Source organism: Pteropus medius, unplaced genomic scaffold (assembly GCF_902729225.1).
Source record: "Pteropus medius unplaced genomic scaffold, Ma_sr-lr_union100, whole genome shotgun sequence".
In the NCBI taxonomy this organism is placed as follows: domain Eukaryota; kingdom Metazoa; phylum Chordata; class Mammalia; order Chiroptera; family Pteropodidae; genus Pteropus; species Pteropus medius.
In genome coordinates this window covers 4,817,885-4,833,753 of record NW_024340848.1, presented here as the reverse complement: position 1 = coordinate 4,833,753, position 15,869 = coordinate 4,817,885, and the positions used below count along the sequence as shown (strand labels likewise).

At 33.3% G+C, this 15,869-nt stretch overlaps 1 protein-coding gene and 1 pseudogene across 1 annotated transcript in view; both read right to left on the bottom strand.

Annotated features, from left to right (window-relative positions):
• The window catches only part of GPC5 (glypican 5), a 1,124,843-nt gene that overhangs the window by 715,680 nt on the left and 393,294 nt on the right, over nt 1–15,869 (bottom strand). The window lies entirely within an intron of this gene.
• On the bottom strand, nt 7,489–7,604 carry LOC120582874 (uncharacterized; annotated as a pseudogene).

The following is a 15,869-nucleotide window of genomic DNA, read 5'->3' as shown; positions in this document are numbered from 1 at the left end:
TTAAAATGTCATGACACCTTGATTGGTATTTCTTCTATGAAATAATTGTGAAACAAAATTAAAATAGATGAGGAATAAATTGTGAAGCTGGAAATTGGAAACCAAGATTAAACTTATTAATCAGTAACAGTACAGTAGTTGAACACAAGGCATAATATGGAAGAACTTCTGTTTCAGAGAGTGAGAAATGACTCAAAAAGCCAGTAGGTAAACATAGCAAGATAATAGAGACAGGTAAAACTCAAAATATCTTTAAAAATATTCAAGAAATGTTGTGGGGTATTTTTTCTTACAAATAATAAAAGCTATCTGAAAAATAAAACATCCAAATTTGAAATCTCAGTGAGAATAAGGATTGAAATATGGCTATCTGCAAAATATAACACTGTATAGTAACACTGTAAGATATTAGGAGTTAAATTTTAGGAGGTAAATATACTAAAATAAGTGCTCTGACTTTGCTCAATTTTATATTTTAATACCAAATGGTTCTTCTTTGTGCCAGGATTCCCAATGTCACACCAGTTTTAAAAGCACTATGTGAACAGATGGAATGCTGCTAGAGTTAAACCTGCAGGTATGTGTTGAAAAAAAAAAAAAAAAAAAAAAAAGAGAGAAACAATTGCACAAAGTACGACACAAGAATTCAGAATTGTAATATCACAGGTCATTTTCCACCATGCCGGGTAAACTCTGAAAAAGTATGCCTTAATTTCAAATGAGAAAGTTCAGTTAATTACAAAGCTGGCTTACATCCCATGCCCTAAGGTGCCAGGCCAAGTTATGAAACTGACTCAGGGTTTTGAGTTTAATTCATTTTTTTTTTCCTCTTTATCAGTAAACCCCAGGATTTGGACCCTTGGTAAAGCACTTTCACTTGAGAAAGGGTATGATTAGCAAACAGTTCATTTCATCCAACAGTGACATCTGCTGTCCACTCATTAGATTTACTGAGGCTGCCATGAAATGTAATCTGAGGGGCTAGGAATAATGCAGAAATTCATTCAATAACTTTAATTGCAATGTTCCCCAAAGACAGAATGTGTCTTATATGTCATTTTATATCACAGTCAAGTTTATATCACTGAGAAGATCTCAGAAATGAGGATATATATTTTTTTTTTCTGAAGATGTTGGGCTTCAGTACTTCCTGGCAAAAGAGCATAAAGTATTTTTATTTTTTTTTGAAATTGTGTATTATATATAATTATGTTAAAGAATAAAATCTAAAATAGATTTAAAAAACTAAGTTTAGTTTTCTGAAAAGAGGTAGATGTAGAAGTATATGGAGTAATGGTAAATCTGACTATTACATTTTTATCATTTAAACATATACAGAGATTTGTATATTTTTATGGTAGTCCCTTAGTTCTAAATCATCTCGCTTGTAGGAAAAAAAAAAGAAAAAAGAAATAAAAGAAGAAGTCTATTTTCAACAAGACCATGAAACAAAGGAAGACTCTTAACTCCAAATCATATAACATGTCTTTACAAACAATACTGAACTGAGCAAGAAGCACCGGGCTTTGGTAGAAGAAATAACTGGAAGATAGTGGTGATAGATCACTAGAAATCCACAAGCAAAATACATGACCCCAGAAAGAGAAGGCCCCAGCCAGAGTCAGAAATGCTGGAGTAAAGAGTTAACAGGGTAGGAGTCCTCAGGGCAGTGGCAAGAGAACACCCAACACAATTCTCATTGGGGCCCAGAGGGGAAAATCTTTGGAAAACACCTATAAAATACATCATTCTAGAAGGCAAAGATTGTGTCACTTGCAGTAGGGCAGCGGGAAACAGGAGAGTATAAGCCTACAGATAGAAATTGTCCCAAAACAGATTGGATTCTGGGAATAAGAAGAGCAGTGGATCTATTATATCCCCAAACATGAGGAAACAGTCTTTCATTCTAGTAAATGATGAGAGGCCCTTCATCTGCAATGTTTGGACAAATTCTATAACCTCTTTTCCACTTCCTACAAGAAACTCTTACTATTAGCTAGTCAAGGACATTCAACATTCCTATATGAGGCACACTAAAGGAATTTTCTTAGCAGCCATAAAAGATACTATAAGAACAAAGATTAAAAGTTACATATCAACTTTTAATCATCACAAACGTGTTGCTATAAAACAGATGAAAAATGTAATGAACATTTATACATGCCAACATAAATTCTAACAATTTAAAACATATAAAGGGACAATTTAGAGAAATACGAGAACTTGAGGAAGAGAGAATCGGAGTGAAATCAAAACCAGTAGGATTTGTGAAATAGAATTAAAGACAAATTCATTTTAGAAAAAACTAAATTATAAAGAAAACAAGGAAGATTAAACTCTAAAGAAAATAAGAATCATAAAGAGGAGAAACAAGAGAATAAAACAAAGTAAATCCTCTCTTTGAAAAAACAGAAATATAGAAGATAAAATAGAATTAAAACATATATATATAGAGAGAGAGAGTCTATGTTAGGCCAAGTTACAATGCATAGTCAGTCATATGTCATATATAATATGTGAATATTATATATGTATATATTCAGAATTTTCAACTCCAAGATAAATCCTTGTATAATAATTAGACTTCAGTGATTAAGAAAGCATTATTTGAGAGCTTAGGTACAAAAATCAAATCACTTAGAAGAAAACTAATAGGGCATCAGAGTTTTTCACAGAAAAAGTCGACACCAGAATGTGGGAGGGAATATCTACAAGTTAATCAAGGAGATAAAGAAGCCAATGGCTTTATCTTTATCCTCCCAAGGTGTGCATCAACTATAAAGTCTATAGTTATGAACATCCATAAATTCAGGGAACACTTTATAGTAAGATATTCTTAAGAAATTTATCAGTCAACCTATTTCTGATTAGGAAAATACTGTCAGCAAGAAAAGAAGTGAGAAATGAAACCATTCATCTGTAGATTTAAGGGGAAAATGGCATGGAAAATGAAAAATATTTTACTGATAATTCTGAGAATGTACAAATGATCCACCTATAAAAGTTAGGAGGAGAGAGTGCAAGAATGTAGAAAGCAGATTTACCTCCCCAATTATGTCATATACAATAACTGAGAGTAAGAATATTTTTAAAGCTCACAATGTACCCATAATAATATATACATATTAAATAGTACAAAGGCAAATATTAAGAAATGTCGAGTTACAAAAACTGAATAGTGCAGGAGGAGTAGACAAATTAGAAATAGCAACTAGTTTAATTTTATTGCAACTCACAGTAGGGAGCCATTAGATAGTGTCTAAAGAAACAGAGAAAATTTAAATACAGTCAAAATTATGAAAATAATGACTAGAAAAAATACATCTGCTTATCAAAATAAATGATTATTTATTACAAGTATTTAAATTATATTAGAAATCAATACTTAATTTAATGACATGTACAAAAAATATGTCAATAATCAAAAATGATTTTAGAGGTGAAAAATACAAACAAGGCAAATAACAAAACAAGAATCATTCATTTGTTTTTCTACCATGTTGTTCCTTGCATATGTTTTTATTAATTTTTAAAATTTTGTTAAGATATTTAAAAAGTGCTTCTTATATATTATTTTCCTGACAATTCTAACCTTAAGGTTATATTTCTTGCTATGTCTTTCATAATATCTATTTTCCTTGAGTGCTTTGCTTTTTTTGACTTTGTTTTGTTCTGTTTTTTTGATTGAGAGGAAAACAATAGGAAACACACACCAATGCAGGTTGTCTCTCTAAAGTTTGACTATATTTCACAATCCTCCCACTTCCATTTACTTTTCAGAGATTTCGGTTAGTTGTTTATGGTAGTTTTTCAGGTTGCTAGTTGCAATCAAAGTGAAGAATAGGTTATAGGGAGTTTAGCCTAAAACAGAGGACCAGAAATCCATCTAATTTTCTAAAAAAAATAAACTTATTCCTCACTTGTGACTTGTAGGGAGAAATGCAGATTTGGAGACATAAATTGTCCATGACTTGGAAAAAAATCGTTAACTGTATAAGGCTCCATTTTAGCTAATATAGAAGAGATATTGTTGAGAGAACAAGAAAGTCGACAGTAAAGAACTCACAAGGAAAAGCGTTTCCACAGATAATATAATCTATCCTACTCCCAAGAGGAGAAATTTTGTATTAGTGAAACTTCCAACAGGTATTACTTTCACTTCAGTTAATCCACAAAAATTGAGTCAGCGACATCTGTGATCAACCATATCAAAAATAGCTGATAGATGAAATGTCATTAACAGAACAAATAGTTATCCATCATTCAGTAAAAGTTCATCCATCACTCAATTCTGTCTTATAGTAAGCACACACACTACACTGAAAACTGTCAACTGATGATGATCTATAAACTTTTCTTTCATGACCATGTGATCACATTTAACAAAGAATACAGAAAGTTCAAGGACAGTCAATAAAAAGGCTATAGTAATATAATAATAAATATGATAAATACCAACATTATAACTTACACTACAAAATAAAATATCCATTTTATTGACTATCTGATAGTATACTGATAAGAAAATGCCCTGTATTAGATATGATCATACTAACAAACATTACACATTTTAAGTGACACAAAAAAGAATAAAAGAATCTAACAGAAATTGAGGTTAATCATTGATTCAAGTTCAATATTATAAATATGCATAAAATTACCGTAGAATTACAGGTGTATGGTGATTGAAATGCTATAAAACAGACACTCCTAAATATACATATATAATCCAATTAATCATTCCCAAATAGAAGCCAGATCTTCTATTTATTCCCCATTAATAAATGATATGATTACTTATCAATTATGCAGTTAGCTGTTTTTAATATCCCCATGAAGAACTTAACATAATTTTTGCTAGAGAATCCTTCTCAGATGTCTCACATAATTTTTTAAATGTAGATGTCTGTTGTGGGTAGAACATTATAGAATATGCTGTTTTATTCAGTGCCGACTAATCACATGCATAAGACTTGAGCAGCAACTCTCCACAAAGTAATTCATTATTTTCTCTTAAATTTTACATTATGCATGCACATACATTCATACAAAAAGTTAATAGTGATGAAAATCTAAGTGAAATGAAATATAAAGCTTGTGGTAAAGGACGGTAATACAAAGCTTGTGATAAAGAATTAATTGTACACACACATACACACACACACGAAGTTTTCCAGCAACCATACAATTTTTCATAAATTTCTACCCCAAGTAAATGTGAATTTTCATTTTTGTAATATATTGCATATTAAAAATGAACTGTGTTTTTATTGATTTTGAAAGCAACACTTCAAAGTATTAAAGTAATAGCTTTTTGATTGATTCAGTCAGGATGAGTTAGACATTGAAAAGGAAGGGAGAATTAATCAGAAAGCCTTGATATAAGACCTGTTCATAGTATGGATTTCCATTTTTTGTGTCGTTGTTCTCTTGTTAGAGACCTGATGGACTGTTTGAAACAAGTTGAATGATAAAATGACTATGACTAGAGAGGTAGTAAGTAAAGATATATAAGAATGAAGTCTATTTTGAAAATAATGTAGAGACTAAATTTTAGAATATTCCCAGTATTCTGAGTAGAAATTTTACCTTTTTTTAAGTCAGGTATATACTTCAATCAATCCTCATAGAAAAGAATAAGTCAGAAGTATGCCTAATCAAGATTAAGGATATAACTTTGCCTTGCTTAACCAAAGAGATATTCTAGAAAATATCTCTAGAATATTTGCACTGATAGATGCAAATCACATCTGTTGTCAATCAAATTACAAATGATACTATACTCTGGCTTTAACAGTAAATTTTTTTTAAATTTTTTACTCAAGTAATTCGAGAAACACATACCAATTTCCCACTCTGAGGCAGGCACTGGACACTAGACAGAATCCTGGATAAAACATAATCCCTTCCCATTCCTGACATATGAGTCACTGTGAGAATTCCACTGTTGATACACTGGTGATTCTGAGGCATGATGTCAAGATGTAAGGTTCTCAGTCCACCTGGGAGGCCACAGGGAGAAGAATGTTGTCCAGAAATACCAAACAGACTGAAAATAATGGACTTAGGACTTAATCCTGTGGGACACTAATCAGGATGATTCAACAGCTTGGCTGGGAAGGAGAAGCTAGACACAGGGTAGTAACTGCAGGGAAATAAAGAGCTGAGGGAAAACTAAATATGGAGCTTAGAGAAACTTAAATATGTCAAAAAAAAAAAAATAAAAGCCCAATATGTAAAAATGTTGATGACAGAAAACAATTAATTTATCAGGCTAAGTCCTGTGGAAGAGGGTGAATCAGCCTTAGAGAAGAGGAGGGTCTCATTTTGCTTTCTTACATGAAGGAGAGAGAAAAGGGCACAGAATCCAAACATTTATATCAGATACACTTTGCACACTTTCGTCATTTTTGCAGACTTCCCAGCAGCCCAGGTTTATGTGAGAAGGTAGCTAGCTGAGTTAATCCAGAGGGGATTTGTCAAGGCAGTGGAGTTGACAATTTTGCCAAGAATTGTTAAGTGACAGACGGTGGCATCTAGATTGGATGCATAGAACAACATAAAGTCATATGAACATTCAGGATGGGAGGTTTAAATAGGGCCAAAAATTAGGTATAGTGAAACGAATAGGGTGAAAGAACTGTAAGGACAATAGAGAAGTTTTGAACTTTTGATTTCAGCAGTAGAGAATTTTTGACTTCCTTATCTCGTGTGTCCCATAAATCACTCATTCCTGTCAGTCCCATCTCTATTAACTCCTTTTTCATGCCCATTGGCAAAGCCTTGGTCACTGCTCTCATCCTCTCAATACCAGTGGTCTCTTCTGCTGGAGTCTTCAAAAGAGCTTTTCTGTCTCCAATCTCACTTTCCCTCAAACCAACAGATCCTTTAAAATCTCAAAGTAGACTTTCCGAAGTGTAAATCTAACGAGGTCACTTGCCTACTAAACCCATGTTAAAAATAATATGAACTTTATGTCAGGCACAATGAAAAATAGCTACCTCAAAGGGCTGTTTAGAGAATTAAAAGAGTTAATGTTGGTAAGATGTGTACAGTGGTATCTGGTACACAGATTTATTCATTGATATTACCTATGGTAGAAAGAGAATTCAACTCAAAGATCTGAGTTCCAGCCATGGCTATGTCATATATTTCCCAATACTTTCGAAACAAGTAAAACACCTTCTTCAAATTTTGGTTTCTTCATATGTAAAATGGGAAGCTTCTAGTTTATAAAAGCTATGATTTCTCAATTCCATCTCAGAGAATTTCTTAATTCCCTATCAGAATTATAGCCAGTTCTATATAAATAAAATTCCACAGCAAGTTATTCTACAGAAAAAAGAATGAGAATGAAGAAATTTCTTCTGTACAAGATACTTAATAGAATTTCACTTTTCTTATTTTAACTTTGGGTCGGGGAATGACCGTTTGGTTGAGCCTCTTTTGGTCTGAGTTGATGGTTTGTCGCTGTTTTTTTATATTTTACGCCTACAGCACCTGGTCTTCCTAGGGGGTCTCCCATCCAAGTACTAACCAGACCCAACCCTACTTAGCTTCCGAGATCAGACATCAGGCTTGTTCAGGGTGGCATGGCCGTAGACTTATTTTAACTTTTTATATTGATTATATTTATAGAAATATCGCAAAGATCCTCGAACCTACATCCCCTAATGTTAAAATTTCATATGACCACAGTATATTTGTGCGAATTAAAAATTTAACATTAATACAGTACTACTGACTTAACTATAGACTACTCAAATTTTACCTTTTTTTCCACTTTATAAAGTTCTTTACCTATCTAGGATATAATAAAAATCCAGAATAGAACATTAGATTTAGTTTTTATATCTTCTTGTGCTCCTATGATCTATGAAAATTTCTGTCTTTCCTTATTTTTTATGATCTTGACAATTTTGATGAATAATGGTCAAGTATTTTACAGAATTTCCCTCAATTTAAGTGAGTATAATTAATGTCATGATTAGGCTGGAATTATAGGTTTGGGAGAAGAATGACAGAGCTGAAATGCCTTTCTCATTGCATCATATCAGAGGGTGAACAATACCAACATGCACTACTAATATTAACCTTGACCACTTATTTAAAGTGGTGTCTGCCTTGTTTCTCCACAGTAAGGTACTATTTTACCATTGTTATTATTTGAAGCAAGTCACTGAGTCCTGCTGTAAAACATTTGTCTTTTTTTAATCAATGATCACAGAAATATTTATTGATAGGCATTATCAGGCAAGAATAAAAAACTGAGGTTTTTCTAACAGTCATGCACCACATAATGACATTTCAGTCAATGACAGACTGAGTATACCACAGTGGTCCCATAAGGTTATAATGGATCTGAAAAATTCCTATCACCTAGTGACATCATAGCTGTCATAAATCGTAGTGCAACGGTTGCAAAAAATCAACAAGGCTGTGGTTGAGGTGACAAACAACTTTAAACTGGGCATGGATAAAGATGACATTGAGGAGATGCTAGAGGCGGTTCCTGAGGAAATGACTAACGAGTTGTTGGAGCTGTAACAAGAATACATAGCTGAAGAAGAGGCAAGAGAAAAGAATACTGCAGAAGAAAATTAACCTCTAAGAAATATCACAGTGAATGGCTTAGCAGAAGCTTTTGCAGATCTCAACAAGCTCCTTAAAAAAATTTTAAAACGTGGACCCCAACACTGAAAGGTTTTCATTAATAAAGAGGAATGATCGGGATGCATTACCTACTTACCAGCAAATCTATGATGTAAAAAAAAAAAAAAAAAACCTACCATCAACATATTTCTGAAAAGAGTGACACTTCCTCAGGTAGGTCCTACAGGAGGTATTCCAGAAAAAGGCATTGTTATCCTGGAGATGACAGCACCACACATATTACCCTTGAAAACCCTCCAGTGAGACAAGATATGGAGATGAAAGACAGTGAAATCGATGATCCTGGACCTGTGCAGGTTTAGGCTAATATGTGTGTTTGTGTTTTAGTTTTTAACAAAAATTTTAAAATAATAATAATAATAAAATCAAAAATAGAAGAAATCATATGGAATAATGAATAAAGAAAGCACTTTTGTACAGCTGCATAATATATATTTTAAGCTAGGTATAATTACAAAGGAGTCAAATAAAAAAGGTAAAAAAATTAGAAAATTCATAACAAAAAAGTTATGGTAAGCTTGGTTAATTTATTATTGAAGAAACTTTTTTTTTTTATAAATTTAGTGTAGCCTAAGTGTACAGAGTTTATAAAGTCTATAGTAGTGTACAATAATGTCCTAGACCTTCATATTCACTCACCACTCACTCACTAACTCACCTAGAACAGCTTCCAGCCTGCAAGCTCCATTCATGGTATACAGGTATGCCGTTTTTCATCTTTTATATTGTATTTTTATCTTTTCTATGTTTAGATACACAAATACAATGTGTTACAATTGCCTACAGTATTCAGAAGAATAATATGCCATACAGGTTTGTAGCCCAGGAGCAATAGACTATACCACATAGCCTAGGTGTGTAGTAGGCTATAACAACTAGGTTTGTATAAGTGCACTCTATGACGTTTACACAATGAAACTGCCTAATGATACATTTCTCAGAACACATCCCCAATGATAAGTAATGCATGACTGTGATTATATTTTTACTTAATTCCTAAAATCTTGCAACATCTAAGTAATGACTGTAGTAATTTAAAAAATTCAGAGTTCAACTGCTCCAGGCACTACATTTTTTGTGTATTTATAATAAATTGAAAACTCAGGATGATGATATTTTTTTCACTGTTGTTAAGAACACTGAAAATTTCCATTGCAAGGGCATTTTATATAATTTTAAGTGTCTTTTATCTTCAAGTCAATGTAAGAGCAGCAACATTAAAATATTTAATTTTTATTTGAACATTTACCCATTCACATTAGTCCATTTTTACAGCAAATGGAAATAATAAGGCAAGTATTATGTAAATAAAATATAACATGGAAAAATTAAGTGCCTTTATTTTTTATTGAAATATATTTCACATATAATGTATAAATTTAAAGTCTACAACATGTTAATTTGACATATTTATATACTGTAATATGACTGGCATTATAGTGATAATTAGCACCTCTATCATGTCATATAATTATCTCTTCTTTTTAGTGATTGGAATAATTAAAATCTAGTCTCTTGGCAAGTTTGATGATTATAATAAAAAATAGTTGTCTATTTCACTATCCTGTGTAGTAGATTTCTAGAACTTTATATTTGTTGCAAGTTTGTACTCTTCTCATATTCTTCATATAAAGTGATATCATAGGATGAATGGCTAAAAAAATGTGATATATACACACACAATGGAATATTATTCGGCCATGAGTAAAGGAAAGAAATGAGATGCTTACAGCTTTACTTTCCATCCCTAAATGTTCTGTGCACAGGATGCTCTTTTAAGACTGATCACTAGGCAATGGCCATGATCCCTATTCTGTAAACTTGCATTCCATCACTAGAACTTTTAGCTAGAAGAATTCATCTTAGTACAGTACAGATCCCTGAGCTTCTTCAAATCTGACTGGGCTTGTTCCAGATGCCTCCAAAGACTCCTGTTACTTTTGAAAGTGGCCTCAAGAATTCTCAGTTCATAAAATATCCCCCAAATAGTTTACAGATATCTGGGCAATATAAGGGAGTTGTGTTATGGCTACCTACTGCTGCATCTTTATTCCTTCATACTGAAGGAGAATGAAAGGTGCTTAGACACTGGGCTTCCCTAGATAACACAGTGCCTGAGATCCTTTGAGTCATGATGATTTCATCCTACCCTGGATTATCTTTCTAGCTTCCACTTATATCTGCTTATCTTTTTCAGTGTAAATAAGCCTATACACAATTCAGAAATAAATTCAGAAATTAAACCTAATGTGTCTGTATATCAAGTCTTAAAAAATATACTCTGCCTCCTATTATATCTTTCAAAACATGTCTGGATATATTTTTGGAAAACCTTATGTGGAGAAATACAATCTGGAAAAAGTATCTGTAGCCTTTATTACAAGCCACGTAAGTCAATAGATCTTCATGACAGATCTTCAAACCCATATCAAAAAATCAATATTAAGGCATGTACCTGTGAGGATTTCAACACCATGACATAGATTTTAACTCATTCACCCTTTTCCAAACTGGTTCTTCTATAGAAACACAGCTAAATCTCACCATAAATTTCACGTAAAAATAGATATTTACTTCCAGAAATATTTTTAACATTTTGAAAAAACAACTAGTTTCACTACTTCTTCTCACCCATGAAATAAAATATGTCTATGTTAATCAAATTAAAGATATGTGAATAAAAAAAAATATCTTAGGAGAAAGAGAGACTCCTAAATCAATGGAACACCTTTACTTGATGTGGTTGTCATGTGATTGTTAACCCAACTGTCTCTGTATTTGTTAAGGGTCATAGCCATGGAAATGCAGTGAAAATTACATATAGATAGATAGATAGATAGATAGATAGATAGATAGATAGATAGATAGATATAGATACACACACACACACACACACACACACACACACATATATATATATTTTTTTATTTTAGGAAATAAAAGATGTACTGTGTTGCCTCTGTTGTGAGTTCATCTGAGTAGAAAATGTGAGCAATGAATAAGCCAGTATGCATCCACATCTGCTTAGCAAAACACTGTGTGGTACAGCTCTCCACCACTGTGCTTAGGAGATAAGTTATCAGCAGTATAGAAGATGTTCTCCCTTGCAGTGGTAAATTTGCATAATTTTGAGAGCCTTGGCAGTAGGGAGGGAAGAATGAACTATCAGCATGGAAAATGTCAAAGCGGCAATGGAACGCATCTCCAGGCTGCTGAGTAGATGGCTCCCAAGGCCCCATAAGAAGAGCATGCAGACTCTCAAGTAAATTGACTTCCATGATGTAAATCTGTTCCCTCCTGCCTATTTTTTTAAGAAACGTGAGCCAATTGCAGAAGAGACATCCATGGTGTTATCTGAGATCCTGGAGAAAAGAAAGTTCTATAGTAATGAGTTGAACATTACTATAGAACATTACATTTGTTTTCTGTTTTCTCTAGACAATGGAACATGCTGGGTGTATCTGCTTATGTGATGGACTAAATTCTGTAATAAGAAGGCTACATGGCTTGAAAAAATAAAAACAAATAAACATACTTTTGTTACAATGTTCTTTAACTTTGGCTAGATTTCCGTCGTAAAAATAATGCTTTGTAGTCATCAAAACCTATTTCCTTTTCCTCTTAAACACATGGCAAGACCATTGTTCCTAGGTTCCCTTGCAGTTTAAGTGACCATATTATTGAGTTTTTGTCAATGGGAAATGCTGTAGGTTACTCCCAAGCCAATCCCATTAAAATGTCCATTCCACCAGCTGAATGGAGAGGACTTGGTTAACATAGAGGAGCAGTGAGCCACATGATGGAAGATTCCTTCAGGACTCTTCAACACAGACTCGAAATGCAAATCAAAACCACAGTGAGATATCATCTCACACCTGTCAGAATTGCTATCATCAACAGGACAAGTAATAACAAGTGTTGGAAAAAATGTGGAGAAAAAGGAACCCTTATACACTGCTGGTGGGACTGCAAACTGGTACAGCCACTATGGAAAACAGTAGGGAGGTTGTTCAAAAAACTAAGAATGAAACTGCCATATGATCCAGCGATCCTTCTACTGGGTATTTACTCAAAAAAACTTGGAAACATTTATCCAAAAAGATATATGCACACCAATGTTCAAAGCAGCTTTATTCTCAGTGTCCATGACAGGGAAGCAACCGAAGTGTCCTACGATAGATGAAAGGATAACGAAGATATGGTACATATATACAATGGAATATTACTCGGCTATATGAAGATATGAAATACTGCCATTTGCGACAACATGGATGGATCTTGAGTAATCATGCTAAGCAAAATAAGCCAGACAGAAAAAAGTTGGAAACCACATGATATCAATTATATGTAGGATATAAACCTAAACAAACAAACATGACAAACAAACAGAGATTTTTAGACATGGATAGTGGACTAGTGGTACCAGAAGGTAGGGTGGAAGGGGGCAGGTTGATAGAGGTAAAAGGGGTCAAATATATGGTAATGGAAAGAAATCTAACTGTGGATGGTGAACACACAATGCAATATATATGACTTGCTGCTGAATTGTACACTTGAAACATTGGATTTGTTGATCAATGGCACCTCAATAATTTTTAATAATTAAAAAACTAAAAATAGAGAGAAAATAAAACTCTCCTCAAGTTAAAAAGAACGCAATGACCTATCTTCCTTAGATATTATAGTAAGATAGAAATTCATTGTAATAAGCCACAGAGATTTGAGTGTTATTTATTATACCAGTTTGCTTACCCTAGTTAACTTAATTGCCATTATGTCTAAAATACTGATACCTTGCTGACTAAAATCTGTTGGTATGGGGAAGGAGAGATAGGAGTAGGAAATAGAGGGGATACTATTTCAAAATTAACTAAGATAATATCTGTAAAGCACTTAGAACAATATCTGAAATACGGTAACCATAATATAAGAATTTGGTTAGATTGACTAATAAGTAGATATATAGTTGAGAAAGATATAGACGGTTTTGATTTTTTTCTTCTGGAAGTGAAAATCTATATTTAATCTTTGGCTGATCTTTCTGCTACTTTGCAGAAGCTCATCCTCCTCTAACTCACCATATTATATGCTGTGTTTCTACCTCAATGCTCAGTCTCACACCCAATTTTCTTGTCTCTTTATGTTATTTCCCTGGAAAATTTTATTCACATCTATGAAATCTATTACCTCTATTGGTCGATATTGATAGAGTTTATATCTCTAATTCAAACTTATCCTTTGAGGTTAAAACAAGCAAACTCAATTTTCTACTTGATATCAACTCTCAAAAATGTTCCAAACTTCACATATTCAAGACTAAACAAAGGCTCTTTCTAATTTATTCCTTCTATTCCACTGACTGCTATTTTGGGAAACTCCACCACCCTCAATCTAGTTGTGTTCTCCAAAAGCCTAGGAGCTATTCCTGATACTATGCAGTCCCACCCTTCTCAGAACCAAATAAATGATCAGCAATTCAGATAAGTTTACTTCTTAATGGCTTTCACATCCTTCTATCTTTCCTTTTTTTTCACTATCCCAATCCATAGTACTCTTATGAGCTGCTGCTATAATTCACTAAGTAATCTTCCTATGTTTATTTAGCTCCCATGCAATATGCTCTATTTATTGCGGTTACAGGGATAATTTTTCAAATGTAAATCTAGTTAACACATGCCTCAGCTTAAAATCTTTGTAAGACTGTGTTTCTTTGAAAAAGATCAAATCATTTATCATCTACTACCAGGCCCTGTGTGGTCCCATTCTTGCCTGTTTCCCATATCATCTTAGTCCATTCCTCCCCTTGCTTTCTGAGTTTCAATCACACTGGGTTTTTTTGAGTCTTTAATGTTTCACACTTCTCAACACACACTATATACAGTTGTGCTTGCTCGCTCTCTCTCCCTCTGCCTCTCTCTTTCCTTTTTGGTATTCTCACTCTAGGTGATGTTTTTCTCCTAGGAAACTCCTCATTGTGCTTCGATCAGGGTAACTTTCTCAGTGAGTTATAGTCTTGTAGCATCATGTACCCTTCTTTCATATCACATAACCTATCAGTAATATCAGCAGTCACACATGTTGTCATTGGGTTCATATCCATCTCTCCTCCTACACTAAGCTCCACAAGCACAAAGTCTATGTCTAGTTCTCCTAAACCTTGATTTTTTAAAAATACTTTTTACAATATTCATATTTATTGAATAATGATTTTTGCATTTAACCAATTTTAAGTGTTGATTGTAAAAGTTTAATTTGTCATATCTTTCTTTAAAAAGGCAACTGTTCTTCTCTAAACCTTGATTTTTCAACAATCCATGTCTAAGAAGAGGCATTCCATACATTTTTTTTTTCTTGAATGAACCTGGTGGGGAAAGGGGTGTGAAATTTGTTCCTTTGATTGGAAATGAGATTTTGAATGAAAGGTAAAAACTATTTGAAATAAATTCTGAAATTCTGAAATTAAAAGGTTTGAGACAATGAGGTGATAAATTTCTCTGTCTAATAATGGAAAAGGTGGCTATTATTTTAGTGCTTCAAATTGTGTTTGTACAGGTTATTATAGTTATACAAGAGGATGGCCTTAGATGGGAATGATAAAAAATACTTTTATTCTTTGGAATGGGAACTAGAAGACATCATCTAAAGCATTCTCATGGGTGTAGTTAAACCCTAAGGGGTAAAATAACAATATTAGAGCCTCGTATTAATCCTGCTTTGAGGAATTAAAAGTCTTTGCTTTTACTTGGGACAAAGGCAGAAATGCAGAGCAGCATTATTCTGGAAAAAGTGACGAGATGGCAAAAATTGACGTACAGAATGAAACACTCTTCTAGGGCAAGATTACTGTGAAAGGTCAAAAGTAATAAAAAAAAAAAGAGAGAGATTTTAATCCACTGATACATTTCTCAAGATTTTCCATAAAATGTCTGGGGACGAGAACCTGATAGAAGACTATCTGTCTTGTAGTCAACTCTGGTGGGTTTTAGAATACTGCTCCTGTAGCCTGAAGTGAGGTGCGAGGCCCTTAAACTTAAAGGAGTTGAGAACATCTGGGTTCCATTTGTCTCTGAAAAGAATATGGGGACTCTCAAACATTTATCTTTATTTTTTCTAGTATGTAAACAGGATCAAACACATCATTCAATGATCTATATCATTTCTGAGGCAGCCTTAGTGTCTATGAACCGAAAAGGAAG